Source organism: Pantherophis guttatus, chromosome 4, assembly GCF_059756535.1.
Source record: "Pantherophis guttatus breed Tessera chromosome 4, ASM5975653v1, whole genome shotgun sequence".
NCBI classification, from domain to species: Eukaryota; Metazoa; Chordata; class Lepidosauria; order Squamata; family Colubridae; genus Pantherophis; species Pantherophis guttatus.
Window position 1 is genome coordinate 52,701,986 of NC_142066.1, and position 14,984 is coordinate 52,716,969.

General features: G+C 40.1%; 1 long non-coding RNA gene across 8 annotated transcripts in view; it reads right to left on the minus strand.

The window, feature by feature from the left end:
• Positions 1–2,246: 2,246 nt before the first annotated feature.
• LOC132711842 (uncharacterized) overlaps positions 2,247–14,984 on the minus strand; it is a 30,262-nt gene continuing 17,524 nt past the window's right edge. For 5 of the 8 annotated variants that reach the window (XR_015733829.1, XR_015733831.1, XR_015733833.1 and 2 more), the window contains 3 exons: positions 14,916–14,972; positions 12,966–13,021; positions 2,588–2,721 (listed from right to left, as the gene is read on the minus strand). This is a non-coding gene — a long non-coding RNA (uncharacterized LOC132711842). Of the gene's footprint in view, positions 2,722–12,965; positions 13,022–14,915; positions 14,973–14,984 lie in introns of all 8 variants that reach the window. The other 3 variants (XR_009622576.2, XR_015733832.1, XR_015733834.1) reach the window with 3 other exon arrangements.

The following is a 14,984-nucleotide window of genomic DNA, read 5'->3' on the forward strand; positions in this document are numbered from 1 at the left end:
TCAACTCCTGGTTGAGGAGTTGAAGTCCATCCATTTTAAAATTGCTGAGATTGAGAAACACACTAAAAACTGTACTCATTTCTCATAGAGAAATTCTATCTATTACTAAGCAGGAAATGATACTGTGGAGTCATCTTGACCCATCTCTTAAACGCATTACAATAATATTCTAGAATAATCAAATAAAATGTCCTAAATAGCAGCTCTACATGACCATTTGCACAAAGCAAGAGAGTAACAGAATGATTATAAGTGGGCAAAAAAGCAGTAGGAGAGCAGTAGGAGAGAACTTCCTGCCAACTTTCCCATTGAATTTCCTTGTGAGAAACTGATAGGGAACATCAGAAATCTTCCTTCCTTTCCTTCTTTCCTTTCCTTTCCTTTCCTTTCCTTTCCTTTCCTTTCCTTCCTTCCTTCCATCCATCCATCCTATAAATCCTATCCTTTTATCCTAGTATGATTTATGTTGATTGCTTATTTAGTATCCTATGACTATCACTGTGTTGTATCTTATGATTTATAATGAATGTACTTTATGATTATTATGATCATGATTTATTACTTGTTGCTCAAGAGCTTATGCATCGGAGACAAATTCCTTGTGTGTCCAATCACACTTGGCCAATAAAGAATCCTATTCTATTCTGTTCTGTTTTGATTTCTACTCTTCTCTGCTTACAGGAAGAAAATCAGTGTGGCAGCCAGCAGGTAGTTGTAAATCCAAGGGCAGCAGGTAAGTAAGCCTGATGCAAGGTGGGTGAGGAAGTGAGTGGTGTATGTCAGGAATAGTACATGGGGATGCATAAGAGTGCCACATGGGCTGGGAAAGGTGTGTGGGTATGCATCAGAAATACTGTACAGGTGGAAAATAGGCCACATAGGTAAGGAAAGGTGCCCTGAGATGTGCTGTACAGGTTGGGTAAGGTATGCAGGAGGGGGCAAGTCAGGAAGAGTGCATGGGGATATGAGGTTGTGTGAGAAGTGCCATGTAAGTCAAGTAGTGTGCATGGAGATAGTGTGTGGCAAATGTCCAGAAGAATGGAATGAGATTGCAAGGGTGTGTCAGGACACAGCAATCCAAGATGATGTAAAGACAGTTGTGTGGATTGGGAAGACTTGCATAGTCTTGGGACTATGCAAGAGGTACTATGCAGGTCAGAGATGGGGTACTAGGATGCTTACTTATGTGGAAGTGTAAATAAGACTGTATCATAGAATCCTCAGAAACTTCTTGACATCTGGCTAACATTTTCAGAGAAAACACACCAGTAATGGGTTTCAATTTTGAACGCTACCAGTTTGCTCGCGGGCGCATAGGTGCTCATGTGCATGCGTGATGCTTCTGCGCATGCGCCGAGTCGTCCGGGTGACGCTGCCACTACCGGTTCGCCCAAACCAGGACGAACTGGTAGAAATCCACCACTGAAACACGCCCCTTGCTATACAATGAGAGTTACAAACTTCTTGCAGTGTAAAAACTTTGTCCACACTTCTATCACTGTTGAATACATGTTTTCCAGAAAGAAAATCTTTCTCTTTGTTACTGCACTCTTGTCAAATCACTGTACAGTGTGTCGCCCAATATTATAGCTTTTCCTTACATCACCCAAACTAATAACCTCTCAGTTCATAAAAGGGGATGGCACACTTTTCAGAATCAGGGTACCCTTTCTCAATTTCGAAGAATAGCCTGGTCATCTCTATCAATAATCTCAAATGTCATGAGGTTTCAACAAGATCTTATAAAGGAATATTGAGATTTTGTGACATTTCATGAGTTTGATATATTTGCTTTCTTTAAAAAAAAGATATTAAATTTTAGGAAATAATAACTACTGTTAACCTTAATTACACAATTATTCACAAATGTTCAATTAGTGTTATTTTCCTCATACTGCTAAAATTCATGAAATAAAAAAGGACTGTTGAATATTTTTGAAATTATTATTAGAAAACTATCCATTTATTACAGGATCCAGGCCATCTTTGGTCTTGGATGGGATGCCCCAGATAGACTCGGAGTGTAATCTGGGGTTTCTTCTGGACTCATGGCTCCTGCTTCAAGGACCAGGTGGCAGTAATGGCCAGGAGGGCCATCTTGAAATGACAAGTTCTTAGAATTTTGCAGTATATTTCTTATATATGTCCACGTGTGTGTGTGTATGTGTGTGTGTATACATATATACACAAAGACACACATATGTGCACACACATACAAATATCTGTTAGAGAATAAAAATAACACATAGTGAAAATATACCTGTATTGAAGAAAATTTCTTACAAAACAAAATTATACAAATTGCAGACAAAAATTTATACAAAAATACATATGAATCTTAATACAATATTTAAAATATATTATCAAATGAATATGGAAATAGATGTACTTAAGTTTAAAAATGGTAGAAATTCAGAGAGTAACCTTCTCATTTAAAGATGGGATTACAGTATTTCTATTCCCAATATTCTTGTATCTAATCCTTTAAGGCCAATCTTATGTACATTTTGAAAATAAAAATTAGTAACATTAATGAGCTGTACATGTGATGTACACACGTGGCAAGCGATTACTAGTCTTTTTATTCCTTCCTCCTCCTCCTAATCTCAATCTTGGTTTTCTTCCCTGTTCTTTCCAACCCAAAGGAATATTGGAAAGAAGTTCTTCAAGGAAGTCAGGTCCGGATTTGTCTGCTGTCTCTCCTTTCCCAGCAGGGTATCTCTGAAAATCAAAAAGGAAAAGGGCCACAATTGATATGAAAGAAGTCAGTTAAGCAAAGGTCAAAGTTGGCCAACAATCAGGCTTAAGATTGTGCAGAAAATCATTTTGGAAAAAAAATCTCTCTATTCCAGGGTTGTCAAACTCGCAGTGTCGCAGCAGCATCACATGATGTATCAGGACTTTTTTCCCCTTCCCTAAACCGGGCAGCGGCGGGACGAGCACATTACACATCTAGCCCAGTGATGGGTTCCTCCCAGTTCGGACGAGCCGGTAGCAGTGATGATATGACGTCACCGAACCGGTTCTGCCCCCCTTGCCCACCCGGGTTATTCTTACCTTTTATTTGGCCACACCCCCAATCTATTGCTGCCTCCTGAGTCCCAGCTGATGGCTAGAGGGGAAAAAACTGTTTAAACTCTTGCCGCGGGGCTTCAAAGGGCTGCCCTACAGCTGATCAGTGTTACAAGAAAACAAATGAGTAGACCAGTGCCTGCAAAAATAAATGGATAGACCCAGTGGTGGGATTCTACTTCAGTAGAACTGGTTGTTAAGTAGTTAAGCAGTTCGGAGAACCTGTTGTTAAAAGAAATCTCCTTTTGTTTTTTTCCACTTTACAAGGTTAATCCTATGATGATTAATTATAACATTTGGTGTTGTTTCCTAGCCTAATCTTTATTGCCTCTCCGGCAGTATGCCTAGACTTACTGTCACTTCTGGTTCCAGAGGCTATTTTTTTGCTTGACTTTCTTAAAGGGGAAGGGTTGTTTTAAGCTTTTTACACCACTGTTGGGAGGAAATACTCCCCTGTTGAAGTTCGTGCAATCATCAGCACTTTGAAGAATTAATTGAATCCTTTTGTGCATATGGACTACTCAGAGGGCTGAAAAAGTTATTTTTGACTGGTCGTCGCACTTTTGACTAGTCCTCGAACTTACGACTGTCCTCGTTTTTACGTTTTTCGCCCTATCTTGTCACCATGGTGAAGAGAAGCAGTTGTGAAATGAGTGACACGGTTGTTAAGAATGCTACAATGGGCTTAAATGATGACCAGTCATAAGTGCGAAGACCGGTCAAAAGTGCGAGGACCTGTCAGAAATCACTTTTTTCAGCCCTCTGGGTAGTCCTTTTGTGCATATGGACTACGCAGAGGGCTGAAAAAGTTATTTTTGACTGGTCCTTGCACTTTTGACCAGTCCTCGAATTTACGACTGTCCTCACATTTTACGTTTTTTGCCCTATCTTGTCACCATGGTGAAGAGAAGCAGTTGTGAAATGAGTGACATGGTTGTTAAGAATGCTACAATGGGCATAAATGATGACCAGTCATAAGTGCGAAGACCGGTCAAAAGTGCGAGGACCTGTCAGAAATCACTTTTTTCAGCCCTCTGGGTAGTCCTTTTGTGCATATGGACTACGCAGAGGGCTAAAAAAGTTATTTTTGACTGGTCCTTGCACTTTTGACCAGTCCTCGAACTTACGACTGTCCTCACATTTTACGTTTTTTGCCCTATCTTGTCACCATGGTGAAGAGAAGCAGTTGTGAAATGAGTGACATGGTTTTTTTTTTTTTTTTTAAATTTGATTTATATGCCGCCCTTCTCTGGAGACTCAGGGCGGCTTACAATGCGTTAAGCAATAGCCTTCATTCTTTTGTATATATTTGTATATTTTATACAAAGTCAGCTTATTGCCCCCACAAACTGGGTCCTCATTTCACCCACCTTAGAAAGGATGGAAGGCTGAGTCAACCTTGAGCCTTGGAGAGATTCGAACCAGCAGAAATTGCAGGCAGCTGTGTTAATAACAGGGTGCACTAAACCACTGTACTATCAAGGCTCTTGGTTGTTAAGAATGCTGCACGGGCATAAATGTGAGGATGGTCATAAGTGTGAGGACTAGTCAAAAGTGTGAGGACCTGTCAGAAATGATTTTTTTCAGCCCTCTGAGTAGTCCCTATACACATAGCCATGGCCACCTGGTCACATGACCAGCTAGCCACGCCCATCCAGTCACATGACCTCCAAGCCACGCCCAAAAAATAAGCCATGCCCACAGAACCAATAGCAAAAAAATTTAGAACCCACACCTGATCTGGCCCATGGGCCGCAAGTTTGACACCCCTGCTCTATTCCCATCCCTATCTTGGAAGGTTACTGATTGTTCCATTCTAAGGTTCTGCTTCTTCATTTTTTAGTCACAGAATGCAGAACAGAGCAAATGCAGCCTATGCTATTCTTCCTAACATACAAATACAAACACGAAGGGACAACTAGTCTTTCTTATCAACGTTCATTCAACGTTATTAATATCCACAGCCTCATGATTGCAATTAGGGAACTTAGCAGCTGGTGCACAAATGGCTGCAGCGTCCTGAAGTCATGGGATCGCCATTTGTGACCTCCACTGCCAGCTTCTGACAAGCAAAGTCAGTGGGGAAACTGACAGGAAATTGCAATTCAGAATCACAGTATATGACATCGCACTTAACATTAATTGCAGTCATTCACTTAATGATATACTGTAGCTAGAATTGATAAACTGCCATCATAAATTGGACATGGTCACATAATTTTTCACTTTATCACTGCATCACTTAGCGATGGAGTTGCTAACCCCAGTTATGGTTGGTAAGTACAGACAGCAGAAAACAACAGAGAGAGAAATGCAATATTTATTTATTAAACCAATTTATATAGCCACTGATCTCACAAACAATTGAATTATGTTCTTTCAATATACAGAAGAAAATTTATATGCCTTTGATGTCCATTGCTTGTAAAGGGGCTAGAAACAATTCCTGAAGCAATGTTTTTCTTGCTTTCCCTACCTCATTATTATTTTTTTTCCAACACAAGAGAATGTTGGAGGGGGAAAAAAGTACAGTAAAGGGTCAATATGTTTCTCAGCAGGATAATTTTCCAAAATTGAAGAGGTCCAAATTTAGCATGGTAGGAAAAGAAAGAAAAAAAAATCAAGATAAAATGAACAGTATCTGGCCCAGGCCAGTACAGGAAAAATTTTCCTTAAAGTCTTCTAATGCAAGGGTCCCCAATCCGCTGGCCCCCAGCAACGGGTCCATGCAAAGTTCAGGATGCAGGCAGCATGCAAAACCACACCCCCTCTGGACCGCAGAAAAACCTGTCTCCATGGAATTGGTCTCTGTTGCCCAAAAGGTTAGAGACCGCTGCTCTAATCTGTTCCTAAGGAAGAAGCAGTAAACCATTGGAGATTTGGAATGTTGACAACTATTGTATTCCATTCTAAATTCTCTTAGAACTTTGTCCTCCCAGTCATGTGACTCAGAGGGGAGGGGATGTAGTGCACATATCCTCCTCAGTGCACACATAGACACAAACCTATGGTTGCTACTGGTAAAGGGATTGGAAACAATTTCGGAAATTATGTTCCCTATGCATTCTCTAAAAATTTTTTAACCACATGTGATCACAAGAATGTACCAGTCATACCTACAATGGAGGACTGGAATGTGAAGATGACAGAATTAGTAGAAGTGGCAAAACTGATCTGCTTAATCAATGATAAAACAATAAGTACTTTTATAAATTGCTGAAAATGGATAAAAATGATTTGATGATTTTATAGATTTGTTGACTGTAAAGAATTAAATATGGGAAGAAGTGAACTATATGAAATAACCTTGGGGTAGAGGGGGAATAAGTTTATTTCTAATTACTCTAAGGAAGACCATAAGTAGTTTCTTTAAATATTTATTCTTTCCCTTTTCTTATTTACTTCACTTTATCTTTTCACTCTTTCTCAACTTTGCTTTCTACAATTTTCATTTTTATCTGTTTTTTTAAATCTAATAAAATTATATTAAAAATACTAGATTTAATGTCTAAATTGTAATAAAGTGAACAATCTGACAATATCACATGCCATTCTGCCTTAGAGAACTTACTTTAAGATGCAATATGTCAAAACCTCAGTTATTTCTTTTTGATCTTCAGAAAGGTCAACATTCATTTGACCTATCATTTGAGAAAAAAAATATCTTCAGAAGCGTTCTTTCCCCTACTTACCTTATTTCCTAGAGCATCAGTATTTGATCCTTTTCAGGTTTCAATAAGTCTCATACTGAGTTCAGTGAACTTTACACACTGAGATAACTTTTGGTGAGATGTAGGCTGAACTCTATCTTTGGCTTGCAGTCCTGATTACATGGTCAAACGCTGCGGAGCAAGGGAAAGATAGCAGCCACACCCAAAGGAAAAAAGCCTTTTAGTAACCTGATGAAGTAAAATCACTGCATTTCTTCCTTGAACAGATTATATATCCTTTTTGGTATATATAAAGCATATGGGATTATCTATGACAACTTTCCCCACCAGCTGCCCTCCAGATGGAACATCTGGAATTTTAACGCAGATTGATCAAATGGGGGGATAACTTTAGGTAGTCTAATAAAAAATATTTGTAGTTTAGGGCTGACATGAAGGATCCTTGGTGCTCTCTGAGATTGCTTGTTTTTTTGCAGATGTTTCATTACCCAAACTAGATAACATCATTAATGCTAGTGAAATGTTTGCAAGAAAACAAGTAAGGTCGGAGAGCATCAAGGACCTTTGGGTAGTCTCAAAGTTGATCGTTCAAAAAGCAATTGATCTGTTGTTGTTTTTTTCCTTAAGGAAGAATATGTTTTGCTTCTCATCCAAGAAGCTTCATCAGTTCTGGCAGGATGGTGGGGGCTATAGAGGAATTAGTTCTAACAAAATGGGGAAGGGGGAGATTGTAACCGTTATGATTCTATCAGAACTAATCCCTCCATAGCCCCCACCATGCTATCAGATTCGATGAAGCTTCTTGGATGAGAAACAAAATGTCTTCTCCTTCCTCCTCAAGGAAAAAAACCCAGTCCAGTTGTCTTTTGAAAAAAAACATCTTTGAGACAACTATGACCTGAATGACTGAGAATCTCCACAGACATACTGTAACCTTGGTAGGGAAACAGCATGATCTGGAAGACTGAACTATGCTGCTATATCAGTATTTCCCAAATTCGGCAATTTTCAAGTGTGTGGATCATGCACATCATGTAAACACAGGTATGATTTTTCAACTGTAGTTTATGAGAGAATAACCTTTTCTCTCATGTATTTTAATTTCATAAGCATTTTGTAGGAAGCAGAAAAATCATTCACAACACCAGCAGCCAAATGAAGAATCAAGGCATCTTTCCCTACTGACCAATAATTGTAGAAGTCATATATCCTAACCTTTCAAAAAGGGCTCTGCTCTTTTCAGATCTATATTCCATTGGAAGGCCAGGAGTATACACTGAAGAAACACTAAACTTGACAAAGATGAAGAGAAAGAACATAGCTGTTGTGCTACAGAACAATATTTCATTTGGCGTCTAGATAAATTAAGTGGAAATTATGACAATAGTGAAGAATTTCCTAAGCAATACTCTGCATTGTTTTCATCATGATTATCCTGTATTGGTATTTTAAGCAATCACAAAAAAGGATCTATCTCTCTATCTCTCTATCTCTCTATCTCTCTATCTCTCTATCTATCCATCCATCCATCCATCCATCCACCCATCACTTATCTGCCTAGCTATTTTATATTTCCTTAGTGAATGGAAACAATTCTGATTACATTTATGGATATTGACTTATAACTTCAGCCTTTAAAAAAAAAAAAAAGCTTCAATGCAGATAAAAATGGTAACAGCAGTGATTCAACAACAGGTCTTCTGAGAAACAGGAAGTTCACCCTGCTTTTGGGTTGTACCATTTCAGACTAACCTGACTGAATGGTCCTATACAAAAACACAAATTAAGTACCAGGAAATCTAAGGTGGAGACCCTATTAAATTGAATGGTACAATCTGGACTCAGACCAATTACTTCATTAGGAATAAGAATGCAGCCTCAGGCAAATCTGACAAGTAAAGTCCTTCTTCTACTGTAACTCTCAAGGCAGCTTAAGAAATATTCTTCCATGTACTTTAATTTGACAGCCTAGGCTTAAATAGTTGCCCAAACTGGAGCCAAGGAGGATTATTTTTTCTGCTGAATCCAAATAAGCTTTTGCTTTCTTTGTGCGCCTTTCCCGTAGGCTTTGGCATTTTGGCATGTTACTCAAGAAAAAATGAAGATACTGAGCCCACGGGAACACCTTTTTAAATATATAATAATATATAAAATCTACCAACTTGAGCTTGTAACTAAATGTGAATGATTTAGGTCTATGCAAGTATTCACTCTGCATATGTGAAGCCTTAATGATTGGTGAAGTATCCCACATTCATTACCACTCCAACAATTGTCACCTATCAGTGGGAAAACTTCCATCATTGCCATCCTTAAAGCTGGAGTGGAGACTTTTTCTGACATCTGTCAAAACTCATTCTGATTTCCTGCAATTTTTAAATAGCACAATACTTAAATAGCTCTATCCTGGAAGAGCAATGAATCCATGTTTAGAAGCCTGAGAAACAATTGATTGGCTACAGGGGTTGGCCCACCCAATCAAGTGGGAAACAGTTCTTCACTGCTCTAAGAAATGCCCTTGCCCACATAGTAAACTAGTGGTAAAAATGATATTTTGAAAACAGAAGGTCTTTTGCTACAAAATGGGAGGATTCAGAAGAGAATTGGGTTAGATTAAAAAGGGTAAAATGTCAGTCACTATCAAGTTCCTTTGATTAATAGTTATCATCTATTGGGACCCCAGAAGTGCATCTCTTCTGTAGCAGTGCAACTTGCCCTCTGGATCTAGAGGGGCCCCATACTGCTGTGAAGACCTGGCTCTTTGCTCAGGCCTTTGGCAGGGGAGACTGAGATACCCACTACATCCTGCCTGCTGAATTTTATCTTTTTTAAAATGTTTCACTGGTTTTTATGTATTTATTATAGTGTTATTATAATTTATTATAATTATTATAATTGTTTTGTTTGATTATTGTGAGCCGCCCAGAATCATTGAGAGTTGGACAGCATATTGGTTTAAATAATAATAATTATTATATCACCATCATGTGTTTATGCTTGTGCCTGCCCCTTTTCCCACTTGTTTATTATAGCTGCTCTGATGCCATGCAGGTAGTCCTTGAGTTACAATAATTGGGACCAGATTTTATTAAGTTATGTGGTCATAAAGCAAAGCATGTCAGGGACAAGCAATCAGAACTCATCATGGCCAGGTTTGATCTCAAGATATTTTCTCCCCTGAATGGACTCTAAAATGGCATGTCTCCCTATTTCCCACTGGCAGGGCCTTTTAGCAGTGGTTCCACCACTTTGCACCACTTAGCAATGGCAATTCCTGCAGTTCTGGTTGCTGTTGTTAAGTAAGTTTGTGTGTTATTCAGTGAACATATCCTCACAAATTCCAACAACTAGTTAATTGGAAGCCAGCTGAAATACACTTCATCTCTCCCCTTACCAACATGCCTTCCTACAGCAGGACGGCTCTCTCGAGGTAACAACCCTACTCTATACCATTTTACGGAGGGTCCATACCAATCAAGTGCTTTGTGCAATGTTGTTTCTTGAAGTTGCAAAGGCATTCGATATGATGTCACATCAGTCCCTTTATAGGGTTGTTTCTGCTGCAGGTTTTCCTCCTCCGCTGCTTTCGTACTTAAGTAACAAAAATTCCACTGTTCAACTCGCAGACACAGTAATCCGATGCGGGAGGGGGTTTGGCAAGGCAACCCTCTTTCACCGCTTCTTTTATCCTGATCATTTATGACATCCCCCAGGCCTCACTACCCACGATTGGGTTTAAGACTATCAGTCTATCTTCTGGAAGACCAGAAGATAGACTGCCTGGCCTATGTGGATGACCTGGTTCCCCTGGCAGAACGACCAGCCAGGCTGCAGGAGAAACTCGATTGCATAGCACAAGCCCTCCATGCAACGGGACTGTCCCTAAATCCAGTTAAATCCTTTGGCCTTAACATCGCCAAAGGTGGGAAGTATAAATATATCGCTCTTTTGCCAACTGCCTATACTTATGCAGGTGCTTCCATTCACTCACTGGGGCCAGATGATCCGGTGTGGTATTTGGGCCTCCAATTTAATTGGAAAGGGCGGGTCATCCCGAAGCACACCGGTCTCCTTGAGGGCATGTTGCATGAGTTATCTCAGTCACCTCTTAAGCCCCACCAACAGCTTAAGATACTGAAGTCATACTTGGTGCCAAAGTTCATGCATGAACTTGTTCTGGGTCATGCACACCGGAATATGCTTGTGAGGCTGGACAGACTGCTAAGATCAGCTCTGTGTGGCTCTGGCTCCGCCTACCAAGTCATGTTCTTTTGGGGTACTTCCACTCTCATATTAAAGACGGAGGGTTGGGGGTGCCCTGTTTCTCTACCGCAATACCACTCTTTCAAAAGGCATGGCTCGAGAAAGTGGCCTCAGGGACTCCTATGCTCCCCCCATTGTATTACAACAAGAGGCATTCCGATCGCTTCTGCACCGGATCAACTGGACGTGCATGATGGCCTCTGCAATTGTTACAACTAAGGCGGAGGTCCGAACAGAGGAACACCTTGGCACGATCTATTGATGGTAGAGATTTGTGCATCACTGATGTGGATGGAGCAAGTCATGAGTGGCTGTTGCGCCCCTCCCAGATGTTTCCCCGGTTGTTTATACGGGGATCCAGTTGAGGGGCGGTATACTCAGTATAAAACCTAGGAGTGCACGAGGCTCCAATTGCAAGGTGGTGGACAGGAGCTGCCGAGGAGCCTGCCGAGCCCCCAAGATGCTTAACCATCTGTTACAAGTCTGTGAGACCACCCACGACGCACAGTGCACCCATCACAACCATGTGCTCCGTCATTTGGAACACTTGTTTCAACAAGGCGGAGCTCGATGTTGGGTGGAGCCCATTGTACCATTGGGGCCTTCCTTTATAAAACCTGACTTGGTGGTGGAGTGTAATAAAGAACTATAGGTCCTGGATGTGGCTATTGTCTCGGGATATCGCTTGCGAGAGTCCTGGGACTTAAAGATTGCTAAGTATGGCCGAGAAGACCGCATCAGGGACATTCTGACCTGGGTGGCAATCACCGCTCAGGTAAAACAACTGCTGGTCATCCTATCAAATCGAGGACTTTGCTATGAACCATCTGACGGGGGCTTGCGGACACTGGGCTTGAGCCTCAGAGACATTACAGATTTGTGTCTTTTGACAATTCGCGGCTCGCTCCAGTGCTATGATATATACCAATGAGGAATTAAGGCCGGCCGAACCATGGTGTGAAAATTTGGATATACTGGAGAGCTTAAATGGATTATGACCTGCTGGCAGCAGTGACTATTCCGGCTGGACTATCAAATAGCGATGAAAGTCACCTTGGAGGGCTTGGCGGAAGGGTTTTTTTTTTCTCTTACATTGTCATACCTTTCTAAAAATAAATGCTAATAGCAATGGCAATCCCTGCAGTTCCAGTTGCCATTGTTAAGTAAGGTTGTGCGTTATTCAGTGAATATATCCTCACAACTTCCAACAACTAGTCAATAGGAAGCCAGCAGGAAGTTTCAGGCAGGTAAGTGGCTTCTGCCAATTGGAAGAGGGAGCAAAGATGTGTGAATAGTGGGGGAAGGCACAGGACGAGTACAGTGGGGCTTGGGTTGACTGCTGCCAGGTGAAGAAGGGTGCACAGGGGTGGCCAGGAATGGTGTGCAAGTGACCAGGGAGAGGCAGTGTGAGCATAGGAAGCCTCATGGAGAGTGTGCAGATGTGTGAGATTTAGCCAAACAACTTTTGATCTTCCCTGCCAATCTCCCTTTTGGCTTTGCTTGGGGAAGCTGCTAGGAAAAGTCACAAATCATGATCATGCAGAATGCTATTACAATGTAAGTGCAAACCAGTTGCCAAATGCCCAAATCATGAATGTATGATCACAGAGGTGCTGGAACAGCCAGAATTTAAAGGATCAATCATAATCACCACTTGTTCAGCACCATCGTAACCATTGCTGAACAAGTAGTTATTAACCAAGAACTACCTGTATTGGAAATTTAAATAGAGCTATCTAAATTTAACTTAACAACACTGATGCATTCCTGTAATTCTGAAAAACAAATGTCAAAATATAGTAATGTGTTGGAGAAAGGGAGAGGCCTCTGTGTAAGTGTTGTGAATAGTCAATATGCAGCATCTCTGCCATTCTAACTCTGAAATAGTATCTGATTCTCAATCATTATTCACAGGGATCGTGTTCTTCCTATCATTTATACCAAAGGTAGATTTCTTACCTATTTCTCTTTTCTGGATTTAGAAGATTTGAATTCTTGAATAAAAAGGTAGAAGTCTGGAAATACAGAGCAAAAAGTTACTATGCCTTAGTGCCATTTTCTCAACAACTCTGATGAAGAGCTAAAAGCAACCCCAGAGATCTGGAGAAATGCAGTATAAAAAACAGAGAACTTTGCTTTGAGATTCATGATATCTCTTAAGGAATATGTAACTATTCTAGTTAGACGTTTGCTTTATTATGTTTCTCTATGTTAAAAACTCCCCCCTCCTTTTTCTCTGTATATGGAGTACATTCTGTGCAATTCCAGTTATACAGTAAATCTAATTTAAGATTTACTTTTTTCTGTCTTAATTTGTTGAAACTTGAAACCTGCCTCTCTCCAAAGATTACTGATATAACAAACCAGCACCACCTTGTGATTTGCCTAGAGCAGTGCATATGTTTTTGTAAACTAGACTTCATAAATCATTAATCATATTTTCAATTTAAAATGATTTTGTTCATCTCTTGTGAGATTGATTTATATCAACCACACAACCCAAAAAAAGCGGTGGGAGGACATGCTTCTATACTACAAGGCCAGGAGAATTCAATGTAGAAATTATTTTTTTTTCTTTTTTCTTTACAAGTTTACCTGTTTTTTAACCTTAACACTGTACCTTTTGTTTCATGGAAGGGCAATTTTGATTGTGAAAGTCCCATCTCTTTCACAGACCAGAGTTAGTGGAAAGATGTCAGATGAAACACTTCTTGAAAATTAAGTATTGGGAGCTGTTACAACCGAACAGTTACACCAAGTAAAAGACTGGTAGGAAGGTATGTTGACCCAATGGACTTCTTGGGTAAGAGGACTGAAACCTCCAGCCTTTCAGCCTATGGGCTCAACTGTGATGCTATGATGTTTTGTAAGCTTTAAGGCAATTGAATGCATTCTTCAGTTCGAACAGCTTTGAAATGTAACTTCCTGTTCAACTGTTACGATGTAAAAAAGATATGGAGACTAGATCTTTCTAGAGTGCAGAGAAGAGCAACAAAGATGATTAGAGGACTAGAGGCTAAAACATATGAAGAATGGCTTCAGGAACTGGGTATGTCTAGTTTAATGAAAAGAAGGACTAGGGGAGATATGATAGCAGTGTTCCAATATCTCAGAGGCTGCCACAAAGAAGAGGGAGTCAAGCTATTATCCAAAGCACCTGAGGGTAGGACAAGAAGCAATGGGTGGAAACTAACCAAGGAGAGAAGCAACTTAGAACTAAGGAGAAATTTCCTGACAGTTAGAACAATTAAGCAGTCGAACAACTTGCCTCCAGAAGTTGTGAATGCTCCAACATTGGAAGTTTTAAAGAAGATATTGGAGGGTTTCCTACCTAAGCAGAGGGTTGGACTAGAAGACCTCCAAAGTCCCTTCCAACTCTGTTATTTGGGTTTGTGTTGTTTTTGTTGTTGTTGTTATTAAGTGGCTTAGAAGGAGAAGATATCCTCATCTTCAATACTAGTAATATTATTAATTTAACATTGAACTAATCAGTTTGTCTCTAATCACTTTCATAGAGGGCATTTTCTAGTGCTGAATGAAATGCAAGGGGGAGAGGAAACTCTTGAGGAGTCTTAACTGAAATAAAATATAAAATGTTATCTATAGACCCTCCCAGGCTGCCTGCATATAGAGAGGGAAAAGGGACAACAGCTATTATACAGTATGCAACTATAAACACATATCTTTTTTTAAAAAAAGATACATTTAAAACCCTTTCAAAAGAGTAGTAATACTTTATAAGGAACATATATGATACTCAGATGGTAGTTTGGAAAGCTGCAGAAGCTGGGCATCCTGCTCTCCAGCAACCCAAGCTTCCCAAAATGACCATGAAAGGAATTGATTAGAGAGAAGGAGAAATGGCTGCAGAGTCTGAAGCCACTAATAGAAATTAAGCTGATTGAATACCTATATCAGGTACATCATCACCAGAGAAGTACTGCAACATCTTTGTAAAAGCAACATCTGTGTCAGGAA